The sequence below is a fragment of the Sebastes fasciatus genome, chromosome 5, assembly GCF_043250625.1.
Source record: "Sebastes fasciatus isolate fSebFas1 chromosome 5, fSebFas1.pri, whole genome shotgun sequence".
NCBI lineage: Eukaryota > Metazoa > Chordata > Actinopteri > Perciformes > Sebastidae > Sebastes > Sebastes fasciatus.
This window is the reverse complement of record NC_133799.1, coordinates 19397990-19419762: the sequence shown is the minus strand read 5'-3', so window position 1 is coordinate 19419762 and position 21773 is coordinate 19397990. Positions and strand designations below refer to the sequence as shown.

At 42.0% G+C, this 21773-nt stretch overlaps 1 long non-coding RNA gene across 1 annotated transcript in view; it reads left to right on the top strand.

The window, feature by feature from the left end:
• Positions 1–16417, top strand: part of LOC141768598 (uncharacterized) — a 31632-nt gene extending 15215 nt beyond the window's left edge. Inside the window, exon 3 of the long non-coding RNA XR_012594108.1 lies at positions 15906–16417. This is a non-coding gene — a long non-coding RNA (uncharacterized LOC141768598). The remainder of the gene's footprint in view (positions 1–15905) is intronic.
• Positions 16418–21773: the final 5356 nt, after the last annotated feature.

The following is a 21773-nucleotide window of genomic DNA, read 5'->3' as shown; positions in this document are numbered from 1 at the left end:
GCTGGTTGGATATGGGGGGAATATTAATCTGGGTTTAGTGTGAGCAGGACCCCACAAACGGCTCAAGCAAACAGAGCTTAGACGAGGCCAAGCCTCGGAGAAAGTCCTAAATCTTCACATTAGCTCCCCGCGTTTCTTCTGCTGAACTCGTAAGCTCTTTTTCTAAAGGACAGCACAAACAAACCACAACCCCCCAATAGTACCTCTTGCCAGTCCTACACTTCCTCTCTCACAAGCAGACACACACACTCTCAAAATCAAGACGGCTTTGAGAATCGAGATTGCGGGAAATTTATAAATCCAGGGCCTGAGTGGATAGGGAGAGATTAGATGGGTCCCCCTCTTAAAGCGACAGGATGCCTCCCAATTGTGTTGCTCATTCTCCGGTGTGCCCTACTTCTGTGTCAGCGGAGAAAGAGAGAGCAAGGAGAAACACTTTGGGGTTTTGAAGAGCTGGTGTCACGATAACCTTGGCAATCCTTGGGAAAAACCTTAACTAAATTCCGTGTGTTTGAAGAAAGCTTTTTATTGGTTGGATTCGTATTGCTGGAAGTTTTCCAGGACTCCAGGGTGCATCCATGTAACAAAAAGTTTTCTGTTTTTGTTGCAATCTTTCAGGAGATGTCATTAAATCTTTGTAGATCGCCAGGAAGAGCATCTCCTAAACTTTCCATTAGTAAACAAGCTGATTATCTCATCAGTAGAATATAAATTGACGGCTAGAGAAGGAGGGATGTGGAGGTGGATGAGTAATACATCTCAACAGCTTCGGTGCCTAAAGAGGGTATCAGACCGTCCCGTTGGTGGAGAGGGGGGCCGCTGAGGGAGAGAGGGAGCGAGTTTGCTGAACCTCATCCCATCACCCGCAGCTTCCTGGCAGGGAGGGAACCAGGAAAAAGTGCCTTCTCACTGAGTTTCATTAACCTGACCACATGAACCAAAAGCCCCGGTATTAGAGTTAATCAAACTGACATTGACACACTTGCTGCAGTCTCCTGGGTCACCCGGGAAGCTCATCCCGGGCCCCGCTGCTTCTAATGTCCAAGGTGCGCACATAAAGTATGCATATGTTTGCAGTCACACACTCTGCAGCTGATGCACGCATTGCAACGCTCCTCTGCAACCATAACTAAATGAAATATCATTTATGGCGTCCAATTAAGTGTGGAAGACCGTTTGATGTGAAGGAAGTGTGTCCAGTACTGTAAGCCTCTTGGCTGAATGTTACGATTGCATGAATGTGATTTAAACATCAAATAGAACCTTGAAGGGCCTATAGGCCTCATTTATTGATTTATAAAGTCACACTTTGAATCATTAGAGTCAAGAGGAAATTTGAATCTCCCACACGTGACAAAAAATAAATTAAGTCAAGTAAATTTTGTAAAATACAATCTGCACTGTGTGTTTGAGTGTGGCTGATTTTTATACATTTTGTACGCCAATGTCCTCTTTAGTTGTTTTTTTTTTTTCTTAAAAAACATTTTCCTAAAAAAATAAATACATTTTATCAAGTTGATTTTATTCGTGTAGCCCAAAATCACAATTTGGACAAACTTTGATTCGGATAAGGACCCCGAACCCTTTCCCTCATAAAAAAACAAAGACAAACTATTATAATACAATATACATTGTTATGCGCTATATATACCATAATATAATATAACTTTATTGAAGTAAAATAAGTGTTAAGATAATGTTTAAATAATTTAAATAATTTAGAAAAAGTTATTACTGTATTTAAAAAAAGAAATACACTTTAACAAAATAAAACAGTTCAAAATGTACCTTAAAGGGAAACACTAGGGCTGTCAATCGATTAAAATATTTAATCACGATTAATCGCATGATTGTCCATAGTTAATCGTGATTAATCGAAAATTAATCGTTCATTTTTCAACTGTTCAAAATGTACCTTAAAGCGAGATTTATCAAGTGTTTACTGCATTTAGCATAAAAAATATATACTCAAATTATAACAAACTGCAGCCCAACAGGCAACAACAGCTGTCAGTGTGTCAGTGTGCTGACTTGACTATGACTTGCCCCAAAACTGCATGTGATTATCATAAAGTGGGCATGTCTGTAAAGGGGAGACTCGTGGGTACCAATAGAACCCATTTTCATTCACATATCTTGAGGTCAGAGGTCAAGGAACCCCTTTGGAAATGGCCATGCCGGTTTTTCCTCACCAAAATTAGCATAAGGTTCGAGCTTTATTTCGTTATTTAGTATGACATTGTTGGTATCAATGGATTCCTTACAGTAGGTTTTCTAGTTTCATATGATACCAGTATTTTCACTCTATTTTTAAAACTGAGCCAGCTACAACCGAAAAATCGCAAGTTGCGTTAATGCGTTAAAGAAATTAGTGCGTTAAAACGAATTTGCGTTAATGTGTTATTATTGCGTTAACTTTGACAGCCCTAGTATCGATACTACACTACTCAATATAAAGTATATTAGAAATTAGTATTCCAAATTGTCAAGTATTGCAAATTATGACACTAGTGACCTGACTTGGATCTTAACTTGAAAGATCTCGTCAAAAGTGGCTGCCCAGCTATATAGATATATTTTTTTTTTTTGACAAGCATACAGAAAGTAGAATTACTGCGCGATTAGCCTAATACTCTACATACAGGAAAAGTAGCAGTTTAAATTTGACAGTGAATAAAAATCCATTTCTGTGGACAAGAATTACTAATGGAAAGGAGTAAAATGGGGTTTTAGATATGTACAGTAGGAGGACTGGTTGTATTTAAGCTCCCTGCAAAGTCTCCCACTGGCAGCATTATCCGGCCTATGCACCTGTCAGACAACAGAACAAGACGAAAGATGTACCTTCATCAAAAGCAGCCTAGCAAATATTAGACAATCTTCAAAACATCCCTCTATACCTGCTAGCATTTATTCACAGGAATCAGAGAAAATTACACTCATTCTGACGACAGTTTAAATATATTTAAGACTGTTTTGAATGTGCGTGCAGAGTGTGACAGGTTGCTCCGCAGGCTTCAGATGAGACCCCTGGGGCGTTGCAGAGGGTAACCAGGTGTCCACTGAGGCGCCCACTCACTAGAACAACCTCCATCAAGGCAACGCCCTCAACAGATCAATCTTCCCGTGACACTTCATTTAGACTGCATTAATGTGGAATTAGGGCCCATTACGGCTATTGGCAGGACCTGACAGTCCCTCAGCACAGTGATCCTCGCTTCCCAGGAGAGACCACTGCTGAATAGAGCAGATAAGGCTTTTTTCAGCAGCGATACAAAGCTGAAGAAGAAGTCATTAGATTTTTTTTTCCCCCTCTCATTCAACCCCGTCATCAGTATTGCTAATCAAATAAAGGAATGTGTAAGGCTTTTTGCCTCTCTGCTTTGGCGCCCCAGCTCTTTTTGATTCAAAGGAACGAATTAAAGCCTTTTGAAGGGTAGATTTTAACTTCACTTCATAGGTCCGAATGTACAATACTTATAAATCTGCCACCTAATGATCTAATATCAGAAGTGTAATAGACGCCTGGGTGCTTCTGATCTAATCCAAACCCCTGATTGATGCTATTCAGATCATTTTTCAGAAGTCAAATCCACCACAAAAGACAGTTTCTAATGTCTATATGTACATTCTGCTTGGTCTGTGTTAGTGTGTTTATACTCCCACAGCGGAGAGAGACGTTGTGTGTTTGATAACGCTGTCAAAGTTAACGCGATAATAACTCTTTAAAGCAAATTCGCCACTAATTTCTTCAACACATTAATGCAACTTGTGATGTTTAGTTTGTAGCGGGCTCAGTTTTAAAGCTACAGTGAAGAAAACGTAAGGAATCCATTGGTACCAATCATGTCATACTAGCTTGTCGCTAAGGAGGCTAATAACGCTCCAAACGTACACTAAATTTTGGTGAGGAAAAACTGGCATGGCCATTTTCAAAGGGGTCCCTTGACCTCTGACCTCAAGATATGTGAATGAAAATGGGTTCTATGGGTACCCACGAGTCTCCCCTTTACAGACATGCCCACTTTATTATAATCACATGCAGTTTGGGGCAAGTCATAGTCAAGTCAGCACACTGACACACCGACTGTTGGGCTTGAGTTTTTGTTATGATTTGAGCATATTGTTTTATGCTAAATGCAGTACCTGTGAGGGTTTCTGGACAATATTTGTCATTGTTTTGTGTTGATAATTGATTTCCAATAATAAATATATACATACATTTGCATAAAGCAAGCATATTTGCCCACTACCATGTTGATAAGAGTATTAAACACTTGATAAATCTCGCTTTAAGGTACATTTTGAAAAGTTGAAAAATGAGCGATTAATTTGCAATTAATCACGATTAACTATGGTAAATCATGCGATTAATCGTGATTAAATATTTTAATCGATTGACAGCCCTAGTGTTTCAGCATCACTTGCACGTGTTAAACAACCGTCCGCTACATCTGGAGCACATTTTTAAGCTCTGTGAATGAGACTTGTCCTCGTATACACACACACACTGTATCTCCCTCACATACTCAAAAGCACATATGCACGGTCATGCTCGCAAAACCCCTGAGACACCCTCTAAAATGACATTATATGATAGTATAAGACAGACAAACAAAAGCAAAATCCTCTAAGGTGATACCATCCCGGATCCTTTCTGCTGTAGCACCCAAAGCAGTGAATCTGATTTGATATCGACACTTGAGCTGGTAACAGGGGTCAGGGTGGAGCCAGTCATGGGGTGGGAGTCAGGTCAGCCTCCCTGCGTTCCTTGCCCCCACCTCTTATGTGTCACCCCGCCCCCCCGTTGTCTCAGCGGAGTTCATGGCGAGGCCCCCCTCGCGCATCCCTCACTGACCAGGCGGCTGAGAGGCACACAGATACCCCCTTAAGAAGCTTTGCTCTCTGGAGGAAACTTAATCTCCTTTTTTAACGCCATCCCAAGGCTCCTCGCAGGCCCTGAATAGAGCGGGGGAGGAGCCGGCTGCGGAGTATCTTCGAGCCCACATGGCAGCCCAGCCCAAATCTGAATATCTGAGCCACGGCGGAGCTGAGGAGCTCCAACGCCAGCACAGGAATTAGCCCTCCGACAGGCCACGCTAAATCCCCTCGCCTCCTCCCCTCCGCCCCACCAGCTCCTTCCTCCTTTACTCTCCTGCAGCGACTCCCCCAGTTCACCCACCGCCACACGTGTTTGACAGCCTGTGACAGACACAGAAACTGATAGAAGGGAGTTTTATCACCTTTATGAAAAATATATCTCTATTCACTTGGAAAGAATAATAGGCTGCATTTGTTGGAACCGTTTAAAGGAATAGCTTGACATCCTGGGAAATGGACTTGAGTTGCTCTCTTGAGAGAGTTAGATGAGTAGATTGATACCACTCGTATATCTGTCCATTAAATATGAAGATGGAGCCAGGAGACAGTTAGCTTAGCAGAAAGCCTGGGTCTGTCCGAAGGTAGAATCTGCATCTCTAAAGCTCATTAACATGCAACCACTGGAGACTTCATAAAGTCAGAGCTCTTGGCCAAGAAATTGTCCACATGTTGTCGCGTTAACGCTTCAGTTTTTGTACAGATTAAACAAACAAGATATAACGTGTTAATTAGTGAGTTTTAGAGGTGCTTTTTTACCTTTAGACAGAGCTGTTTACCCCTGCTTTCGGTCTCTATGCTAAGATAAGCAAACGATCTGTTGGCTGCAGCTTCAGACAGCAGCCTGTTCGCAGGAAAAGGAGTATGAATGACACGATAATGCGCAAGGCATTTAGCGTGCAATAAGAACGCCTTTATGGCTTTTGGCGTGTCATCTGTACGCCATGTAGTCTGTACCTGTGCTGACCACATAAATATGCAGCGGTAAGAGCTAGTGATGTAGAATAAAAAGCGAGAAAGACCACTTGGTGGGCAGGAGGGGAGTTGGATGTGTCCAACAAACACAGGACTTTTAACCAGGAGACCGGTGTTTGAGACCGTTGTTTTGTTTTGTAAGTTACGTTAGTGACGTTTGAGACGGGTTTGTTTAGTGACATTTATGACGGGTTTTCTGTACATACTGTATGTTACATTGTTTTTGTATGTATTGTACTTAGTTTACGTACTGATTTTAAGCCCAACTATGATGTTTTTCCTAAACCCAACTAAGTGGTTTTGTTGCCTAAACCTAACTGCGGACATTACCGTAGTTTTTTTACGTGGTGTACAAATGACACGTGAAAAGCCTTAAATGCGTCCTCATGACACAAGGAATGTCGTGCTATTTATACGCCTTCCCGTGAGATCGGGTTGCAGACAAATATGAGTCGTATCAATCTTCTCATCAAACTCTTGGCAAAAATGCAAGAAAGTATATTTTCCCACAAATTTCAGACTGCAGCTTTAAAGTTTTATAATGTATTCATTTCTCTAAAATTATATCTGTAAACAAAACAAATGACCTATCAGATCTTTCTAAGTGAGCATGAGCATCAACTGAGGAAAAATCTTGTCTGTCAGTATTTTATCACCTTGTCAGGTCCGGCTGTAAAGACATGAGAGATGACTCCCTGCCTCAAAAACCCAACTCACCCACATCCTCCCCCCCTCTGTCTGCCTCTCTCTCTCCCTCTTGACCAGAGGGCAGGGGTAAATATTAACCCTGACAGACTTGTGTGAAAATCTCTGAGCCATTTTATTTGGAAGGAGGTGTGACAGATTACCGAAGAAGGGCGGATTCCTCAGTGGCAAGAGGTAGCGGCTCTCTTTACCCAAACACTTTGGGACCCGTGCTCTGACATGCTCCTTTAGCACCCTGTCAGGAGACTATTCCCAAAGCAAACACAGCCAAGGCTTTCTCTCCACCAGGCGGGCCCTCATAAACTCCCTGAAAAGGACTTAGAGTGCTGAGGAGCCACAAGAAAACAAGATGTGGGGAAACCAAACAGACCTTACAAAGCCCTGGACATGGTGTCTTTAGTCAACCTAACAGGAGTACGGTGTTCACTTTAGGGGAGTAAAAGGAAAGACAAATTTCAGCTGCGTTTTATCTCAGCAGGTCCAAACACAGACCAGTGCTGTATTTCATGCTGAAGTGATACCAACAGAGAAAACCTGAGGAGAACAGCCTGTTAAACCAGTTTTCCGTCTGATCTACAATATTTATTTAAAAATGTGTTTATTCGCTCTGATTCTTACTCTGAAAGTCTAATACTTTAATCGTGAATAGAAAGATTAGAAGTTTATTGCACTGTATAACAGCCAAAGCTATCACTTATTGATCGTTGGTGACGTGATGCTCATTCTGGCTGAGAGCAGCACTAGTGGGATCCAGACTTGGACCCAGAGGAGTCATTTATGGTCCTGGTGTGAGATTCTGTCACAGCCATGATAATACAGTCCACACACTGGCTTAAGAGAGACAGGAAGTACATGAGGAATTTAAAACCTGGACAGCTGTTGGGCAATAAAGAAGACGTACGTGTCTTTTAAGACAAGCAGTAATTTAGCAGATTTTGGAAATGTTTTTATTAATGATGAGTGCAGTCTTCTCTTACCCAGTTTCGTTGTCTGAGAGACACGGTGAATGGCTGCATTTAAATTGGACTAAACTGTGTTTTTGTCCAGGGTGAGCTTAATCCAATTCTATGGCACCTGGCCATCACGGAGAGACATGTTGAGTTATTGAGTCTGTGTTAAGATCTAAGAATTAGCACTTCATTTTAAAGGAACAATGTGTAGCATTTCGGGAGATCTATAAATGGAATATAAAATGCATACGTATGTTTTTTTTTTTTTTGTGTATAATCAGCTGAAAATAGGAAACGTTGTGTTTTCGTTACCTTTGAATGAGCTGTTTATTTCTACATACAGAGCGGGTCCTCTTCAAGGAGCCGGCCGCCATGTTTCTACAGTAGCCCAGAACGGACAAACCAAACACTGGCTCTAGATAAGGCCATTCGTGTTTTCACGTCAGCCACGGTAGTTCCCCTACAAGCTTAGCACAGGGGGGAGAAGTTTCAGCCAGTTGCAACCTGCAACCTCACCGCTAGATGCCGCTAAATCTTACACACTGCTCCTTTAAAGCAGGCGAGATAAACAGAGAGTTTACTGAATATAACAGAGGATGTTTTGTTAAATGATGTGATGAATGAAAGCCGTGTGGGGAATATGCCACCAAACCTACTGTACAGGCGAGGTGAAAACTTTTTTTCACCTTTATGAAGAGTGCCGGACAATTGAAATGAATTGTTTCTTTAAACCTGCAATAATAAATTTTTTGGCCACTTGATGGCTGAGCGACAAGCTATAAACACAACATTGGCTTATTATCACCTAGTTCATATGACAAACTCAAACTATATTAGATTCGTCATATACAGTACATACAGGTAAATACTTGAAATCTGAGCTCTGCATTTAACCCATCTTTAGGAGCAGTGTGGTGCTGTAAAGCACTCGGGGAGCAACTTGGGGTTCGGCGTCTCGCCCAAGGAAACTTCGACATGCGGGCAGTAGGAGCCGGGGAATCGAACCACCAACCTTGCAGTTAAAGGACGACCCGCAGAGCTACTGCCACTATTTATGGGACCTGTTGAATGTAGGTTCAATATTCACTCTCCTTTTAGCTCTGTTTTGGTCCCCACCAACTCCTTTGGGAAATGTACTGTATACCTTGCTCTATGCGACAAAGCTCAAATTGCAGCTGGTGACTGACTGACATACGTTTCCCCTGGAGGAAACCTGTATCTTCAACCTGACTTGACTTAGCTGCTGCTAATATTAGCTATCGTACTCGCTGTCCCCCCACTCGCCAAAGAATACTGAAGAGACCACTTGGGAGCTTCGGGACTCGCTAGATTTGTTCATGTACCAGAGTCAGACAGTATACACAGTGCTGTGAATATCCAACACGTTCTCATCCCAACTCGTCACATACTGACGCTTTGTCAAACCACCTTGGCTTCACTTCACGGTCGCAGTAAACACATCGTTAACGCTGGCTTAAAACTACTAGTTAACGCACGGGACACGAACAGCGGTGTCCTGGATGAAAGCCCTGTGTTTGTTAGAACCATATTATTTTACTTCCACGAGTTACCTGCACCTCCTGTCAGTGTGTCCTGCACTCTTGGCTCTTGCAGCCATGTCAGTCTTAAACAAAACTCCTTCACACTTGTTTAACACTCGACCAGAGACCTAACAGAGCATGCATGTGTGTGTGTAACCAACTCCCTAAGTCATTCTCCCTCTGTTAGTTCTGCGTAAGCCTCGGCATGTGAATGCACACAGGGACAAACCTCTATTACCTCTGGAGCAAAAACTGGGTCAAATGTTTTAATTTACAGGTGGTGGTATCGAGTATTACAAAGGTTCACCAGGTTGTATAGGCAGGGTGGCGATGAAGGGCGCGAGGGCGAATGTGGGTAAATGGAAACTGAGTCCTTAATTAAAAAAACGGACCCTAATGAGTGGATTCCTCCGGGGGTAAGAGGGATCACAGTTTCTTCAATTGAAAAAGTGAGCCAAATGGATCATCCATTTATTCATCATCTGTGGAATCGTCTTAATTGGAATTCAATTTAGCTGTGTGTGTGTGTGTGTGTTAATGTGACACAGTGTGTATGTGCATATACAGGGCACGTTGGACCCCTCTTTTAAATTTGCTGTGCCTGATGGGCTCTGAAATACATTTCTCTTGAGCCCCGAGCAGACTTAGATACACTTGTCACATAATCAAATGTGAAATACAAAGTAGTGTATGGTGAAAGGGCCAGGACTTTATTCCAGGGGAAATAATTTACTTTTTTTTTCTCCGCTCTCTCCAGCCGGTTGCTTTCATGTCATTTAGATGAGTGGTTAATAAGGCAGAGCGTTAAGAGGATTATGATGTGGTTGGGCCGTGGTGGTGGTGGATGGGGGGGAGGGGAAGCATCTAAGGCAGCGATATGTGGGGGGGTATATAGTCGGCTGGTACAATACTGGGCAGGAGGAGAGCATCCTCCTCACTGTCAAGATTCATTTAGTCAGAACTAAGCACTCCAATAGGCCTGAGCTCTCCAATAGGCCATATCTTCTTCCTGTTCTTTTCGAGCTGGGGGGGGGGGGATTTTATTTAAAGACTCTCTATCTCTCTCTCTGCGTTAATGAAGACCCTCAAAGTGGTCCAATGGGAGTTGCAGGCGTTGGTAAGCCAATGAGGAGGCTGACTCCTGAATAGGGTTCAGCTTGGAAAAGGGGGAGCTTCATATTTGAGCTACGGCCTGTGGAGATTTTAGGGTCCTGTGTGCAAAGATAGAGCTTAAGAAAAAAAGGCTTTTGAAAAACTTACACTTTTTGGCTCTCCGGCGTGGTTTCACTTGAGTGGAAAGGAAGATATTCGGGGTAAAGTCTCTTACAGGTAAAGCGGACTTCACCTGGGATTCATCCTCTTGATGTGTTCTCAGAGGAACTCCGAGGATGGACAGGACTTGACGCAGTATCTCTGAGGAAGTAGCGAGAGCAGCCACCTCTTACCAACACAGACACGCATTTCCACCACTGCTGGCCCGCTGCCATTGGCTAGTGTCCTCCGATGCCTTCTCTGAGCGAGGCACTTTGCGAGAGCCCATTTTAAGAAATCTCCACGGATCAGCCCTGCTCGCTCCACCGAGAAGACACAAGCCTCCCCCCACCACCGTTCCCAAAACCCCCTCCTCCACCATCCTCTCCTCCCCCCCCAACGCAACCTCCCACCCCACCCTGCGACTCACAGCGCCCGGCACCAGGCTTCTTAAATGCATCTTTAATTCAGCAACTTTGAAGTGGCACTCCGGCAAATGCACTCAATCAATTATAAATGAAATAATCTCCTTATAATATTAGAGATTTTTAAAGTCTAAGAAATACTGGGAGATTAGGGAGCCCAAATCAGTTTTAGCGGTATCTAAAGTGACAGCAGGAGAATCATTGGAAGGAGCGGGTAGAAACTTAAAATGATTATGTAGATCTGTGTCACTGCCGAATGTTTCTGCAAATCCCTGCTGGATCTACCGCAACGAAGGAAACAGATTATTCCTGGCCTTATTTAAAGGGTTGGAGTTCTTAAGTGGCTTTTTAAAAGGAAACATTTATATATATTTACACATATATTTACAGCTCCTCTCTCTCCCTCTTCACGGCTACTCTAGAAGCTCCTCGCCGCCATCTTTCACCCTCTGGGTCAGCCTACGTTGTCACATGTACACGAGCTTCCCTATTGCACAATGGATAAAGCTATTGTTAAAGTTTTAGCTTATAACAACACTCATAACTAATAAGGATAATATACAGTCATTACATACATGTTTGCCTCATGGTGTTATTGTATCTTGTGATTTAATAAGTTTGGCTGAGCTTTTGATGGGAGGCCTCAGGCGAATGAAACTGCTAAAGGCCACTTCAAAAATAAGTTTAAAACAATAACTGCAAGGTGTTTTTGCTTGTAATGTGTAAAAAAGCTGGCAGTGGAACAAGTAAAAATTCGCTTAGTAAGATTTCTTGACATAAGATGTAATATTGAGGCCTTTCAAGATAAAAAAGAGATCTTGAAATTAGCTGGGAAAACTAATTTTAATACAAAATTTTATACATATATACTTTGCAAGATTTTTAATGTGAAGTAAAACTGTCTGTTTTAGTACTGTATATGTATCGAAAACATTTATGGAAATCCAAAAGAACAGTTTGCATATGACATTTCTTTGTTATTATTCACCCTCTATGCATCTATTTTAGGGCTGTCAATTGATTAAAATATTTAATCGCATGATTGTCCATAGTTGATTGCAAATTAATCGCACATTTTTTATCTGTTCAAAATGTACCTGCAAAGGGGAGACTCGTGGGTACCCATAGAACCCATTAACATTCACATATCTTGAGGTCAGAGGTCAAGGGACCCCTTTGAAAATGGCCATGACAGTTTTTCCTCACCAAAATATAGTGTTATTTAGCCTCCTTAGTGACAAGCTAATATGACATTAGATGATTCATTAGGTTTTCTAGTTTCATATGTTTCCTGTATCTTCATTCTAGCTTTAAAATTGAGCCCGCTACAACCTAAAACTCACAAGTTTCATTAATGTGTTAAAGAAATTAGTGGCTTTAAAACAAATTTGCGTTAATGTGTTATTACCGCGTTAACTTTGACATCCCTAATTTATTTATTATATTATTTATGTTGTATCATATTGTACAAACCTAATAAAAAGGTTTATATTCAGATCATGTTGGTGCCACACATGCTCGCTCTGCTGGGCTGCTCAAACCTTGTGTTTAATTCCACCTATTTTCCGCCGCCTCTGTTGTTTCCCACCATCACTCACAGTGGTAGAAATTATGACCCAGTGCACATTTCTATCACGCTGGGGTTCATTCATCTTTGATTACACCTTTCAGATGATATAAATTAGGCCTATCCCACACTGTTAGCTTGATGGATTACAGGGGCCGATATGAAACACACTGATCAATATCATCGATTAGTTTCTGTGTTTCAAGGCTATATGCGACTCTGTGGGAGCGAGTCTGTTTTTGCAAGCCTGCTCAGCGCTAATAAAGAACTCATTTGTGCCACATTTGAACTTTGCAGCTAATATCACAAAATTCTCTTCTATGCAACGCAAATATAAACGAAAAAATAATGTTTGCCCTCTTGTTATTACTCTTCTTATTCATTCTCATTAATGAAGTTTCAGTTTAAATGTCCTGCAGCTTAGATGTGTTGCCACCAAATATCCTCTTTCTCTGCAAGGATTGTTTCTTTGCTGTCTCTTCTCAACCTTCCCAGTGCATCCCTTTCACTATCAAACCAGGAAAACTCTGTTTATTGTAGCTGGCACTTAAGCTGAGGAGAAAGCAGAAATCAATGGAGGGCTAACTGTTATAGGTTAAGGGTCATAGAAACAAGGTGCCAGCGGGCCTCACATCTCACCAGCTCCTGCAGAGACAGTGACCTCCAATATGTTGTTCACTGAGGGTTTTGGTGAATTGTTACAGAGGATTGCTACTGTATACTCCTATTTTCAGTGCTCTCAAATATTATTAATTTATGTTTCACCATCCTATGCAACATTTAATATAAAATAAAAGGCCTTTCAGATGTGCAATATGTAACTTTGCTGGCTACTTCTATCGATTTTACATTAACAAATAATTAAATGAGTAACAACCAGAGAGCTAATAGACCAATGGCCAAGCATCAGGGAGAATAAAACATTGTCAAAAAAGAAGCCTAATAAGTAAGTATGATTGTTAAAAAATAATAATAATAATAAAAAAAATACATGAAACAGATTTAAAAGTTCCTAAAAATAACAAGAAAACTCATGTCTGATGGAATATTCACAGGAAATAATCTGCTCAAATTTCATCCAAATTGCTCGTTTTACACAAACTTCTTGCGTTCACTCTTTGATTTAATTAAACAGTTTATCAGTTGTTCTGTACTGTTATTGTTATGCGTTGAATATAATATGAAATATCCATAAAATGTCACTTAGTCAGGGTTTGTCAGTTTACTCAATGATAGAAAAGAGGCCTCTTAAGGAGAACGGCTGGCTTAGACTCTCATTTCATTTCTGTTTGCTCACATGCTGCATGTAAAGCATTTAGGTTGACATAACAGATGTTTTAGTGAAAGTCTTTAAGGTGTGGAAAGATAAATAAATGCTTTTAGGACAGGCAGTGTGAGGCATTTGGCTTCTTCAACCAGACCTGCTGACACTTTGACAGGAGGCGTGTTTGACCATCCCTTTTAGCAGAAAGAGGTGAATTCAGTTGAATTTTACAAAGAGAAAGAAGAGGTATTGGGAGAGGAAATGAAACGATTACGAGAGCATCAGGAAACTCATTGAGGCATTTATCAAGCTTAATGAAAAGGCTCCATATGGACACGGCGCAGGTCAAATGAATAAGCTTTTAAAAATCAATCTCACCAATTACTGTCTGTCTCACTTGTGAGCGAGTCACGCTCGACTCGGCACCCAGTCAAAAGGGGCAGATGCAGGGAGAGGAAGAGTGACAACTTCATGTTTAGGTAATTATCACCACTTCTGGCATGAACCGAGGGGCCTCTTAACTGCCTCATTGTTGTTGTTAAACAGTTTGCTCTGCTGATTGATGGTGAAAAGGGAACATGCACCCACACCTCTCAAGGGACTGTGACATAATGTGTGTGCATCCCCTGTGACCCTGCCAGCTGGGCCGGCTAAACACAACACACACACAGGCGAGATTGTATGGACTACCACAGGGGGCTGGCTATCAATACATTATTCATATCCATCTGACGGGACACACTCTGAGGCGAGACACACACACACACACACGCACACACACACACACACACACGTATTCAAATTCAGCCACTTTATCATATCAGTGGCAGGGCTGAGAAGTCATACATCCCCGTAGATGCTCTGGTCTTTTCCTGCACTGTCATCAGATTCCCCGGCTCTCCCCTGTGTGTTACCTCCTCATTCATATTCATGTAGAGTCAGATCTCTGCCAAAGGGCTCTTCTGCTGAGTGGGGGGTGTGCGGCAGGACCTCGAGGCAAGAAAAACACACTCAAAACACACACATAAACCATCACAGTCGATCTCACCATGATGCGGGCTGTACTCGTTTTATAGTGTAACAAATGTGTGTGATTTTGAGTAGTATTTAAAGGGATACTTTGCGGAGGTAGAAAAAAGTTACCGCTTTTATTGTTGTAGTCTGAGTAACGTGACGTCATATCCATTCCGTATCCGTCAACCAAAACAAACTTCAGCCGGCCGCAACGAGCCAAGAGGAGAAAGTGGAAAACGGCGGTGGGTCTGCGTGGATACGACCTGACCACATGTTAAATCCAAAGTGGTAAACACGACATATACAGTAAAGTATGGAAACACTTTGGGTTTCACACATTGCCACGAAAAGCAGAGCTAGACATCACGGCTAAAGCTGCATGCTAACTCTGTCATGGACAGGAAACGTTATCGTATTGCGGTAACGTGCGGTCAAGCCAGCCGTCACTCTCATCTCCGTGGACAAATCTGCCGACTCTACAACTGTAGCGCACCCATATACTGACATTTATGTTAAATGCATTCAAACGGCCGCGATGGAGCTGACCATGGATGTATAAAGAGAACGGAGCTGACGGGAGAGCTAGAGACGGACTTGGCGAAGTTAGCGGAAGTATACACGTGTGACTATGTCCGGTTTTCACAATAAGACGTTACAAAGGGAACTGTATATACAAAATATATATGTCGAAATAAGATTTAATTGGATTATATTCACCAGAAGTATAAAACATTACATGTCCCTTGTAAAATTAAAATAAAATACCACTAAATTGTGAGGGATTTATTTGATTTTTTTGGGTAGCTGGAAAAAATGTAATAAATAATTCCTGACAATGACTGATATATTTGACTTCAGGACATCTCTGACTACATACATGCTGAAAATCAAACATTTTTACTGTATCAATTTAGATATTTTCCCTAGAAGTGTAAGATTAAACTTTTTTCCCATGGTGTAGTGTTAAAAAACCTTAACAAAAATAAATCGTAATATAAAATTGCAATACATATCGAATCGGTAGTATCGTGATAGTATCGAATCAGGAGATAGGCGTATCATCCCAGCCCTATTTTGTAGTGTGACAAATGTGTGTGATTTTAAAGAGCAGTATTTAAAAAAAAAAAAAAGCCCTCAAACATATATTTGCATGACGAGAGGAAAACAAACAAATGAACTATTCATATCCTGCAGAATCAATCTCACATTAAAGTCTTTTCCTCCAGTATTTACTTCTCTCATGCCCACGTTCCAGCTCGGTGGGCATCTAAGCAGCGCTCATTAGCAGCAGATAAATACAGACAGATATCCATCAGCGCTGGCTCTCTTTAACAGGCCCCCCCGCTGCCGCTGTGTGCTGGAGGGATTATCTAACGAGAAGACAGCAGCTCTCACTCCCGGGTTTCTCCAGCCAGCCGCCATCTGACAGGCAGGACGGCCCGATTCTTTACATGGCCAGTTGGGCCCAGCAAGACTCCAGTAAGACTCCTTTTCATTCACCACCTCTCCCTCCTTTACTCCCTGTCTCGGATGGTAAAGGATGTACTCATTTGTGTTTGTATTCAGTATTAATAGTGATACAAATACCAGTCCAACATTACAATAAGTGTTCTTCATTCGTCCCTGATTGGTGGGATCCGTGTGAGCAGGTAACCAGGTTAAGTGGCTAACCGCAGCGTCCCTGCAGAGAGCTCGATGCCTTCAGGCCATCTCATACAGTCATTTCTTAAGCACTCATTTCCACACTGACTTACATTCTCTGCAGAGGCTTCCAGCACACTGTAATTAGAGACAAATGGCTGGGAGCAGATCTGCTGATCTGCAGCTATAACCCAGTAAAATATAATATCAACTTCACTGCCCATTGTTAACATGCAATAATTAAGGGAAGTGTAATTTGTCTGAGGTAAAAATTCGGAGTTATACACAATGTCGGACAGACTCTACAGATGTAATTAAGTTGATATGATAAAATATAAAAAGCTATGTTAGATTAGAGTGAGATGAGAAGATTGATTGAAGAGCCAGGAGGCGGTTAGCTTAGCTTAAAGTATGGGGAAACAGCTATAGCCTGGCTCTGTCCTAAGGGAACAAAATTGGCCTTCCAGCACCTCTAAGGTCCCTTTCACAAGCCAGTATTTAGTCCGTTTTAATTGACCTCTGGTGCGGTTCGTTCGGGAAGTTGTGAACGCAGTGAACGTTCTACGGTACGAGACCGTTTGCAAGACCAAAAAGCAGGCTGCCTGCGCTGCATTTGTTGAGATGGACACATGTAAATAACAGGTTAACATGAGTGGGAGAGGACAGACCTGGACTTCTGCAGAAGTCTGATGACATTTATAAAGTCACTGGAGATAAACTGAAGGAGAAGGGATTCAGTAGGTCATCAGTGCCGGGTCAAAGTGAAAAAACGTTGACAGCAATATATCAAAGTTCCCCTGCATAAAAGTGGCAGCTCTCGAGACGAAAAAGATAAATTCGCTCCTTCGTACACACCCCTCAGCAAATCCATTTTCTTATTTGGTCCGCTTTAATTTGTGCACTTTGAAACCGAACCAGACTAAGTAGAAAACAAACCAAAAGTGTCATATTCACTGACTGTGGCTTGTGAAAGCACCTTTAAAGCTCACTAAATAACACTTAATATAATAGTTGTTTAATCTGTACAAAAACAGAAACATAAAAAGGACAAACTGTGGTTTCTCATCCACAAGTCATACCATTTTGACCCTTTGACCCTTCCTTGCTAAATAGTTTCTGGCTCCTCTTTAGATGGTCATGCTGGAGTCCCTTCAGGCAGCGGTCAGTCACTGGGTTAATGCCGGATGTGCCTCTGCCCTGACCGCCAGCCAAAGCCTTTTTAAAAAGGCTTTTTGCAGAACAAGACATAAACCCAGATTATGAAACAACAATAAATCAACCACTTACTGTAAATGCTCATTTCATAGAACACTGCATAGCAGAGCTTATGGGGGAAGAGCTTGACTTAACAGGTCCTGTGAGCTCTCGCTGAGATGCAGGCAACTTCTGAGTGAAGTGATGGTAGTGAAATAAAGGGAAGTTTAACGGTAAAGTAACCAAGAATCAGTAGTTTTTTGCTTATGTATGTGCACACACATGCAGACATGGTTGTGTTGACTTAATTGTAGCTAGAAAAAGCAGCACTTTCAGAGGTGTTTGAAACAGCAGCCTTTATTCTGATGAGAGACTAAAGAGGAGAGGAGTGACTTAAGCTCAACAGATGAGCCTCAATTCTCTAAATGTTTGAATCCAGATGACCCACAGATGCTTTAAAGCAGATTTAACAACAATAGCCAGATGTTGGATGTTGAGAGGTAGCGGTTATCACACCGGCTGAGTTTCCCCCCACGTCCTTTTAATGGAGAGGAGACTTAGAGCTGTTTCTAAGTGCTTCCAAATCAGATAAAACAGACAGAGAAAATCAACTTCTCCGTGTAAGTGTGCGCTGCTTTGTGAGGCTGATATGGACCAGAGAGGATTACTCCTGGATGGGAGGCTGGCTTTGGAAGGACTATGAAGATGGAAATATAGACTTTCCTACTTTACAGGATCACGACCGTCAAAGAGTGGATGGAAGCCACTCGTGTGTGCCATGCAAAGAATCTTAAAGGGGAATACAGCTGAATTTCACACTTTAACACTTTCTAATACTACATTTCTTAGACTTTGGTTAGTTTAGTGTGTTTCAGGAAATATTGCACACTGGTTTCTGGCAACTGGTTTTAGTTAACTGTTTACCCCTCTTTATTAGGGCTGTCAATGTTTACGCGATAATAACACATCAACGCAAATTTGTTTGAACGCCTCTAATTTCTTTAACGCAACTTGTGATTTTTAGGTTGTAGCGGGCTCATTTTAAAGCTAGAGTGAAGATACTGGCATCATTTGAAACTAGAAAACCTAAGGAATCCATTGATACCAACCATGTCATAATAGCGAAGGAAGTTAAATAATGCTCAAAACTTGCGCAAATTTTGGCGATGAAAAACAGTTATGGCCATTTTTAAAGGAGTCCCTTGACCTCTGACCTCAAGATATGTGATTGAAAATGGGTTCTATGGGTATCCACGAGTCTCCCCTTTACAGACATGCCCACTTTATGATAATCACAGTTTGGGGCAAGTCATAGTCAAGTCAGCACACTGACAGCTGTTGTTGCCTGTTGGGCTTGAGCCATGTTATGGTTTGAGCATATTTTGTATGCTAAATGCAGTACCTGTGAGGGTTTCAGCACAATATTTGTCATTGTTTTGTGTTGTTAATTGATTTCCAATAATAAATATATACATTCATTTGCGTAAAGCAGCATATTTACTCACTACTCCCATGTTGATAAGAGTATTAAATTCTTGACAAATCTCCCTTTCAGGTACATTTTGAACAGATAAAAAATTTGTGATTAATTTGCAATTAATCATGGACAATCATGCTATTAATCACGATTAAATATTTTAATCGATTGACAGCCCTAGTTAATTTTTGAGCTTACGGGGTGCTGCTACCATCTCTTACCTTCTGACTGGCTGTTTCCCTGCTGGCTGTAGACAAAACAAGTAATAGAATGCACTTAGCACCAAAAACTGAAGGTACAGGAAGTGTGAGAGAATACCAAATATAATTTCTCATTAGTGTGTAGCACCACCACGTAGAACATTTAAATAAAATCCATTTTTACATCCACAGAGTCTCATTGTGTATTGTGTTTTTTCCGAACACACAAAGCAGCATTAAAAGGACTTAGAGGCTCTAACAGAGGAAAGAAAACCAGCGCCAGCCCGTCTCCGTGACTCTGCTGTGGGTTACTGATAGTCGCCGGCCCAGCCCTTTCCCTGGGTGATAGTTAATTACCCTGGATAAATCCAATGGCAATTTGTCAGGCTGTTCCAGCGTGCCCCCCACCGAAAGCCAACCACTTCCCTCCTCTCTTCTTCCTCGTTCTAAGCTCATGTAATGAATCACTAATCACTCGGTCCCTGACGAGCATCCCCAGCCTATTATCTCTTAATTACCCCATTCAGGAGGCATCCACGCAGGCCAGCAGGGGGCGCGCTCTCAGACAAATATGATGCTAATCAAATCAGTTTGTGATGTGTATTCAATTTCAAAACTTTGTTGTGTGTGGATGAGGACAGTATTTACTGTCAGGTGGTGAATTATGTATGTCACCGTGTTTCTGTTCGTAAACCTGAGAGGTGGAGCGAGGTGCTGAGAGCCCCCCGGCTGTGGTGGTTTATGTACATATAGAGCCAGAAAGAAACTGGCTTGTTCTCAATCTCTGCTCGGCTCTCTGACCGCCGGGCTCCAAACGGTCCTCTTGTGGAGCATTCGGGCTGTGGCAGAAAATATGGAGCCCCTAACTCACAGAGTCATTTGCAGATGCAACACTTGGGATTTGAAGCGAGTTGCCACAGAGCAAAGATAGAAATTGGAATTGGCAGCAGACATGAAATGGGGTCAGAGGATTTGTCCCCTGAAACACACACCGAACATGTGAGTTACAGGGTCCTCTAGTTTACAAGGAGAGGGGGTGGGTGGGGGGAAAGGGGTCTGTTCAAACAATGGTGTCGCAGATGAACAGACTCGGAATAAAAAGCCTAATTTGTAGCTGTCATTTTGAAGGATTCCCACACATGAAATTAAACAGATCCTTGCTGGGTCATCTTGAAAGTAAATGTGGTTTTGGACACAGGTCGGGGTCACGCAGTCGGTGTGATGGAGCAGATTTTCTGAGCGGCGTGTGAGGCGGGGAAGAGAAATTCCCATACTCCCTTTTTCCCTGTCTGAGAAAAGAGTAAAGAATAGGCTCAAGATCACACAGTTGTCGCTTGTTTACATCAACCGAGTAAACCAAGAACAATTTTTTATAGCGTCCAAAACTGACAGGTGCCCCCTGCCAAGTCCTCTTAATAGTTTTAGGTTTTTGATTTTAATCTCACTAATTTCGACATATCCCTCTAAGGATCTTAAAGCTTAACTTTAGAAAAGAAAAAAGACCCTTTTTGGAATCCTGGTGTCCGTTTTTTTGTCAATCCTTTAGTGAAAGCCTGTCAAAAATGGTTAGCTTCTCCAGTGAAACTACTTCTTTGCATCTTAGCTCCCGGTCTTGCCCTGTGTCTGCACAATTTCTTTCTATCCTCTTGTTTCTCTCCTTTTGTTTAGATAAAGCGAGGGATTAGGAAAGATTTGCCCCCATAAAGTAGTGGTTTGATGGGCTTTTATCCCACCATGTTGCTAAAGCTGTGTAGCCCCTGGATTAGGTGCTGACAATAGGAACCCTTGTGCTGGGCCGCAGCCTGAGGGGCACAACCAAAGACCGGCTCTGAGAAAGAGGGAGGAAACAAACCTGCCAACCTCGATATGTCAAGTCTGCCAGAGAAACCGTTCAGAGGAGCAGCTCTGGCTGCAGCGTGGTGTGCTGTGTCTACAGGACCATACGAGGAGAAACAATAGTGAAAGTGAACAACTTGTGGTCAGCCTCACATAGAGAGAATCACTGTGTCTTATTATATTCTTATATAATAACATCAATTATACCAAAGTGCTAATGTGAAAAGTTGTACATGCGTTTTTAAAGTGGAACTCAAAAGTCTCAAAGTCTGTTTACAGATCTTAGAGAGTACATATGTGAAAAATATTGTAGAAAGCCTTTTGTGTCTGATAAATGTCCTCAAATGATGTCACCTGAGTCAACATCAGTTGAGGCTGAAGAAAACATGTTTGAAAATTAAAAACATATGGGGCCCTGTCAACCTAAATATTACGTTCCCATACATCTAAACTGCATTCTCAATTATATTTTTAAGGAAACATATTTTGTCGCAAATTACGTATCAAGAGAACTGGATACAGCGTTGGAGGCGGGCTCCCGTTCATTCCTGTGAGAGTTGCTCAGTGGCGCATGAAGCCCAAATGGCTCGACTGCCGAGTGATAAAGTACCCAAAAAGATCCAGTGATCTTCCGCATCCATTGGGTCCATACAGCAGGCGCAGTAGCGTTTTCTTTTAACTCCGCCTCCCAGCCCTTGCTCCAGCCTCGGTCTGGGTCTCATTCACATGAACGGAGGAAGGAGAATGACTCTGTATTTGGCTATTAGTATATTTTACAACTTTTAGTACCGATTTATGATTTAAATAAGGGCTATTCAAGTGTTCATACTGGGAAGTTGATTTACCTAAAAAAAA